Source organism: Cebus imitator, unplaced genomic scaffold, assembly GCF_001604975.1.
Source record: "Cebus imitator isolate Cc_AM_T3 unplaced genomic scaffold, Cebus_imitator-1.0 Scaffold30, whole genome shotgun sequence".
Classification (NCBI taxonomy): domain Eukaryota; kingdom Metazoa; phylum Chordata; class Mammalia; order Primates; family Cebidae; genus Cebus; species Cebus imitator.
The window spans coordinates 4,191,077-4,199,017 of NW_016107345.1; the positions used below are offsets into that span (position 1 = coordinate 4,191,077).

General features: G+C 42.7%; 1 long non-coding RNA gene across 1 annotated transcript in view; it reads left to right on the top strand.

Moving 5' to 3' along the window:
- Positions 1-7,941, top strand: part of LOC108300839 — a 50,946-nt gene that overhangs the window by 37,595 nt on the left and 5,410 nt on the right. The window contains exon 4 of the long non-coding RNA XR_001823618.2: positions 2,557-2,620. This is a non-coding gene — a long non-coding RNA (uncharacterized LOC108300839). The remainder of the gene's footprint in view (positions 1-2,556; positions 2,621-7,941) is intronic.

Below are 7,941 nucleotides of genomic sequence, written 5' to 3' on the forward strand. Positions count from 1 at the left end.
CATAGGTTCTGAAATGGCTGCATAAACTGACTAATAGATAACCAGTCATTTTATAAAATAAGAGAGAGAGTGTTCATGTTTGTATGAGTGTGTGTGTGTGTGTGTGTGTGTGTGTGTGCGCGCGCGCACGCACGCGTGCGTGTAGGGTGAAGTCAAGAAAGGTGGTGAAAAGCACTAAGAATAAGATGAATTTGTGCCCTCTCCTGGAAACGATGGAAAATTTGGTTTTAAAAGTAACGTGGATTTAAATAGCCTCTCCAAGTTTAAAATATCTCTGAGCATTTAATGCTTAGTTTTAGTTTCCCTGTGAGTTTGCTAAGAAACATCTATTACCAGTTCAACAAGGAGGCAATTGTGATAGGGACACTCAATGATACTTTCCCCCAGGCTGAATTTAAGGATGGATAGATGAGTTTTATACATATTTATGAGAAAAGAAAAGAACCAAACTTACTGACAAGCAGCCATTTAAAGCTATTATTTAGAAGTGTGCACTTACAGAGACTATACTTACAGATAGTCACAGAAGAAAAATCTCCTGTGTGTGCACCAGGAGACATGTGATGAAAACATTCTGACAGTTCGAGCTTATTGATCCTCAGTATGGTTTTTTGCTCAGTGCTACGAATGACCCTCCAAAAAGATCACCTTCTTTTGAGCGGCAGAGAGGTGGTTTTGGTCACTGTTGTGGAGAAGCTCTTAGAACTCCCTCACTGCAGAAGCCATGCTGTTGTAGTGCTCTTCCTGCTTAGCCAGCTGGGCCTATTGCCCGCTGCTCCAGGTGTCCCAGGTCTTCTATGGCACAGCCCAAGATCACACGACCTCCTGTCTCACACCACAGGCCTCTTCCCTCCTACCCTGTGCCCTCCCTGTCACCAGGTGCAAGACACAACAAGACCACTGGGGGCACACTGGCCTGATAGGGCTTCAAGACCCCAGGCTGCAGGCAGAAAGGAACTGTCCCTTGCTTATGCCTCCTCAGTGACTTACCCTGTGTTCTGAGACTCCTACGAGAGGCCAGATAACAATGCTAAAAGTTAATACCCAGTGAAACACCCCCCCCAAAAAAAATTTTTTTTGAGACATAGTCTCACTCTGTCACTCAGGTTGGAGTGCAGTGGCATGATCTTGGCTCACTGCAACCTCTGCCTCCCAGGTTCAGATTCTTGTGCCTTGGCATCCCAAGTACCTGGGATTACAGGTTCCACCATTACACCCAGATAATTTTTATATTTTTAGTAGAGATGGAGTTTCGCCATGTTGCCCAGGCTGGCCTCCAATTCCTGGCCTCAAGTGATCTGCCCACCTCCCAGAGTGCTAGGATTACAGGTGTGAGCCACAGCACCCAGCCCCAGTAAAGCAAATTTTTAACTACTGAGAGGCAGAGGATAGGTGATAACCCACAGATAAATTATTCCTTTTCTTCTCTCCCAAAGGATTCTTCCAAGAAATGTTTCCATGTGGCCTCTATGGAAACTTCCAGGAGACAGAGCAACCAATAGTGCTTTCTAGGGAAGCAAGTCCAGATCAGTAATAAGACATCTTCTCTTTGCTTCCCTGCCTTCCTGCCTCATTGGCCTGGCCCCATTCTCTTCTGCTCCCTTTGGTTTGCACCCCTCTAGTAAAGCTTTAGAATGTACATTTTGCCTCAGACTATAATTTCTAGGAAACCTAGACTCAGACAAAGAATGTTTACTGCAGTAAAATTGTCACAATGCTCATTGTTTTATCACAAAATAAATGATTAAACTATCAGTACAAAGAAAAAATAGACAAAAAAGTGCTTTCAAAACTGGAAACTGGAATTAAAGCAAACACAGACTCAGTGCAAAGAATAGATTTCACTTCTGTTCTTTCTCTGCTGCTCATTTGCAAGCTGTCATGTACACAGTGTATTTTAAATGTACAATATTGTGAAAAAATGAGCTCCTTAAGAAATGCTTAAATATGTAGATGCCAATGATTAGTGTACAAAAGAAAAAGTGATATTCAGAAGAGTAGCAGTTGTTTCAGGTATAACTTTAATATATTTTATTATGTAAAATTGGCTTGAGTTTCAGAAGGTCGGCTAAGAGTTCTGGGGTCAGGTTACCCTGGGATGAAAAGCCCAACTCTAGCCATCATGTAGCAGTTACTAAGTCTCTTTAAACTTCATCTTTTCTTCTCTTTTAGATAAAGATGGGATAGTACATAAGTCATAGGGTTATCAGGGGTTTTAAATGAGATGATTTAACATCTGGCCCACAGTGCTCAATAAACATTATTATTATGACCATAATAGTTCCAGTGAGGAAAACTAATTCTTTGTGAGCAATAATTGGTGTTGAGCAAAGCTATATTAATGCCAGTTATCTTGGGAAAGATGAATTCTAGTCGGAGTGTGTGTGTGTGTATGTGAACTCATTCAACCCATTTTATAGAGCACCTACCTTGGGCCTGACACTTTTTCTAGGCACAAAGTTAGATGGAAGTCAAAGTAGAGTAGGTCCCTGTCCTCAAGGATTTTCCGTTCATGAAAAACAGCTTATTATTGTTCTTTGATTTCTTTTGCAAAAGGAGCAGTTCAGCACTTGGCAGGGAGACAAGAGATCAATACCCCAAGACGGAGTGAATACCTAAGGTTTGTATTTTTGATACACAAAATGGCCCTAGCTGGAACCTGTTGCCTAGGAAGTGTTGAGGGCACAAGCTGTAAGCAGGACCACAGTGGGGACAGGTAGTGTTAAAAGCCCTGCCGAACCAGTCCTTCACAGGGGCTGTCCAGGATTCAGCATGGGGTACTCAGCATGGCAGGTGTGTACCTGCTAACATTTCTGTCTTCCCAGTAGTGAGAATTGGCTCCTTCTGCACCTGTAAGAGCAAATTTAGTTCTGCCACTGTCTGATTGCCTGGTGCTCACACCTCACTTCCCTGTCACAGCCAGATCATCATAAGCCCAGAGAGGACGTCACTTCTCCCTAGTAATTACCAATTCTGTGAAAACTGATTACTCCAAACTGTATGTATAGACTTAGCAATGAGGAAATACTTTGCCAGATCATCTTTCAAAATTAAACCTCAACTTCAATGTGCTCACTGTGCTACAACCACACCTGTCTTTTTTCTTGTTCCTCAAGGATGTCATGTTTCTGTTACTGCATCTTAACACATGCTATTCTTTCTGCCTGGAGTGTACATCCCTAGACCATCACATGACTGGGCACATAGCTCAGACGTCAGCCTAGATGTCACCTCTTCAGAGAAGCCTTCTCTGACTACCCTATTTAATGTTGATCACTCCACTAGCAGTCCAGACACCAGCTAATAAATTCCCTCCTACTCCTCCATTCTTTCTTTAATTGTTATGCCTCATGTGAAGAGTATTAAGTCAATCACATACCTCAGTTCATGGTATACCATTATTACATTTCTTTCGTGGATATTTTCCCCATTCATCCCTGGTTTCCATTTCCATTACCTCCCCTTCCACATATTCATTCACCATAAGGCATTACATATATATCCTTGTCTAAAAATGTAATATTGTCAAATGTAAGTTATTATTTGGTATATTATATGTTTCACAAATAGTATTGTGCAGTAGACCTTGCTCTGGTTATTATGTTTTGTATTCACTGGTGTGTTCTAAAGACCCATCAGTATCTGTTATATATGTATGTACACTTGGTTCATTGCTTCTAAAAGATCCTTGGTATTCTGTAGTGTGCATTCATTCCTGCTGCAGATACAGTCAGCTCCCAAATTCCGTAAACAATTCCTCTATAAGTATCCTCCTTTTGACGGGGTAGAATTGCTCAGGGTTCAGATGCTCTCATTGTTACCTGTTCCTCACCCTGGCCAGGCTGTGGCACTGCCCTGATACCATTCCATCACCTCTGTGTATCAAATATTTTGTCTCAAGGTGGTGCCAGGCCAGGCGATTAACTGACAAGGACCGTGGTTGGAGAGAGGAAACAGCCTGCAGCTCTGCCTGCACCATGTCCTACCAGTGACTTCCTCTGCTCAACCTATAGTTTGCCCACAGCAGGTCACAGCCACCCCTTCTCTCTGCCCAGGGGTTTCTTATGGTTTTTACCTAGATTTATATTGACTTGCAAATCGGTACACTCCTCTCTTGCTTCTGAGGCAATATCAGGGTTGGAATTTGTGAAGGTTCTTGTATTCTTCATAATGCTAATCCCTACTTGAAATTATCATCTTTGTTTATTGATTTACTCACTTATTGTCTGTCTGCCTCACTGTAAAACTGTAAATGCCGCATGAGCAAGGACCTTATCTGTCATAGTTTTCTCTGTGTCCCCAGCTTCAGTTTAGTGCCAGTATGTTCGGTTAAGAGCAGTATGAGAAATAGCCATGTTTTCTGTAGAAACACAGTTGAAACAACAGTTTATTGTGTTCCTTGGTTTCCTTGATTTAAGGATTGAGGATTAGAAAAAATAAGTACAGTTTTTGTTGATGTAATGAATGACCTTGTGGATAATGTTCTTTATTTGTGTTTCATGGGAAGAGGGATGATTGCAATAAAGATAGCTGCTTGATGAAGTAGCTACAGGCAAAATGTGTTTGATAGTTCATACCAGCAGTTCTCAAAGTGTGGTCTGGAGACCGCTTGGAGTTCCCAAGACCTTTTCAGTAGGTTCATGGGACCAAAATCATGTACACACAAAAGATCCATTCAAAATGCAGAAGACACCAATGGATTTTAATGTAACAGAGTTAAAATGTTCATGAATATGGTTTCAGCTTCTGTATTACAACCAATTTTTAAGCAACTACCACTTATGAAGTTCTTGTGTAGTCTCACAAAATAATATTTTCAATTATCTGAAAAAGCTATTAAAATATCCTTCCATTTTCCTACTTCATATCTGTATGAGTCAATTTTTTTTTAATCTACTTCAACTAAACATTGCAACAAATTAAAGTAAAAGTAGAATATATGAATCCAGCTGTCTTCTATTGGGCCAGACATTAAAGAGATTTGTAAAAACGTAAAACAGTGCTACCTTCTCACTGTTTTTATTGTTTTTTTGAGACAAGGTCTCGCTCTGTTGCTTAAGCTATAGTGTTTTCTCACGAGCATCTGTTAAGCCTCAACCCATTTTGAAAAAGTCATGTTAGTTGCATGGGATAGATGCCCCATCCCCACTTCTGGATGATCCCTAATTGTCCTAAACCAATCAAAGTAATCCCAACCTCTAGGCTGAACTGATGGGTTCTGACAATTCATGAAACTCTTACGGTCACAGGGACTGGACATGTGAACTCAGCAGGAAGCCGAGGACTTTTACAGGACTTCTAGGACACACATGGTCTCTCTCTTTTTTAATGACTGTGGTATGGGATGTGAAGCCTGGACCTGCTTTTCAACACCTCCTAAGTTTGGGGATATCTCACCACATGCATACCACTGAGGGACAGATGCCTTCCAATGTAGAAACAGCCAGGACCATATGTCAGTTCCAGGCAGCTTCACAGCTAAGGCACAGGCGTTCCTTCTCCATTTGGCCATCAGACCAACCTGTGAGGTACTGCGAATCCCAAGCTAGAGAAATGAAGTTACCAGGGCAGTGGAGAATTCGTTGGTAGGGGCACCTGTAGTGGCAGCAGTAGCACCTATGGCAACAGTTTCAGGAGTAGCAGTTGGTATCCTGCTTCTGAAGACAGAATGTAGGACCACCAGCAGCACTGTGTTTACCAAAATTAGGTGCTAGGACCTGATTTTGGAAGTGGTTCTTCCCATCTAGCCTTTGAGCTACCTAATATGCTTTCAAATTGAAAGCATATTAGGTAAATCAGTCAGAATCAACTTTTAGTGAGTAAACTGAGAACCCTCAGTAGAACTATTAGCCACAATGTCCCGTTGTATTGTCTAAGTCCATCTGAGATGAACTTTCTGTAACTTGGAGACAGAAGCTCCCTAACTCAGGGGTCCTCAACCCCCAGGCCACACAGCACGAGGTGAACAGTGGGCTGGCAGGCAGGGGAGGCTTCATCTGTATTTACAGTCACTCCCTATGGCTCACGTCACCACCTGAGCTCTGCTTCCTTCAGATGAGCAGTGGCATTAGATTATCATAGGAGCACAAACCCTATTGTGAACTGCATGTGTGAGGGATCCAGGTTGTGCACTCCTTGTGAGAATCTAATGCCTGATGATCAGTCAGTCTCTCCCATCACCCACAGACGGGAACGTCTAGTTGCAGGAAAACAAGCTCAGGGGTTCCACTTATTCTACATTATGGTGAGTTGTATACTTATTTTATTATATATTACAATGTAATAATAATAGGAATAAAGTGCACAATAAATGTGATGTGCTTGATCATCCCCAAACCATCCCCCACTCCATCCTGTTCATAGAAAAATTGTCTTCTATGAAACCAGTCCCTGGTGCCAAAAATGTTAGGACAACTGCCCTAACTGATGTAAGAGTATGGGCAATAAGTGTTTTCAGTGCACTGAGTGATAACAGATTGTTGGGGCAGGGTGTGTGCACAGTTGAACCTAGCCCAGTGCATCCACTGGCAAGGAGGTGGTAGCAGGAAGTAGGCATGTGGTGACTCCGGTAACAGAGAGGACTGCAGGGCTGAACTGAGCCTAGCAGCCTGGCTTCTCCAGGAGCTGAGGGTAAGCATCATGCGTGCTTCGTCTCCCTCTTTGTTTTGGATAAGGCAGGTAGGAAGAATGATAGATTGCCTTCCCCTTTCTAACTGTTGTGTGCGCCCCACACCCTACCCAATCCTACTTCAATATTGTCAGCTAAAACTTCACAAACACACCCTTGTGCGAGTCCAGCTGTCTGTGGTCAAGACTGTCAAGGAACAGATCTAATTCTGAGATGCCCAGGAAGGTGTGCTCCCAATTGGCACTTATCCAGACTAGCTCACTTGCTGAATGGCCCCAGGGAATAGGGACAGCCATTCAGGGTTGAGGCTTTGTTCATAGGGTTATCAAGACATGTGGATATGAGGCAAAATCACCACACAAGGTAAGAGTACATTTAGAAATTATCGGCTGGTCTCGGTGGTTGATGCCTGTAATCCCAGCACTTTGGGAGGCTGAGGCGGGTGGATCACGAGGTCAGGAGTTTGGGACCAGCCTGGCCAATATGGCAAAACCCTGTCTGTACTAACAATACAAAAAATGGTCGGGCATCGAGACGCACGCCTGTAGTCCCAGCTACTCTGGAGGCTGAGGTCGAAGAATCGCTTGAACCCAGGAGGCAGAGGCTGCAGTGAACCAAGATTGTGCCACTGCACTTCAGCCTGGGTGACAGAGTGAGACTCTGTCTCAAAAAACAAACAAACAAACAAAAAAAACAACAACAAGAAATTATCTTGAATAAATAATAAATAATACTGGCTTTGTCACTATGCCTATTTCTGTGTTTCTACTTGCTCTCAGATTTTAGCTTGGTTATTTCTTATCATCTTGTTAGCTCTTTGATGCCTTTAGTTTTGTTTTCGTTATTGTCATTGTTGTTCTCTTTTTCCTTTTTCTTTTTTTTTTTTTTTTTTTGAGACAGAGTCTCCCTCTGTCACCCAGGCTGGAGTGCAGTGGTGTGATCTCAGCTCACTGCAACCTCTGCCTCCCGGGTTCAAGCGATTCTTCTGCCTCAGCCCCTCCAGCAGCTGGGATTACAGGTGCCTGTCAACATGCCAGGTTAATTTTTGTATTTTTCATAGAAATAGGGTTTCATCATGTTGACCAGGCTGATCTCAAACTCCTGACCACAGGTGATCCACCTGCCTCGGCCTCCCAAAGTGCTGGGATTACAGGAGTGAGCCACAGTGCCTGGCCATTGCTTTTTTCTGATTTAGCCACATTTTTTGTTATTTTTGGTGGTAGAATGGTCCAAAATATCTTGGTCGTCATACTGTCAGAAATGGAAAGCTATTGATTTTTAAATTTCATCATTCTTATTTTTCATTCTTATTT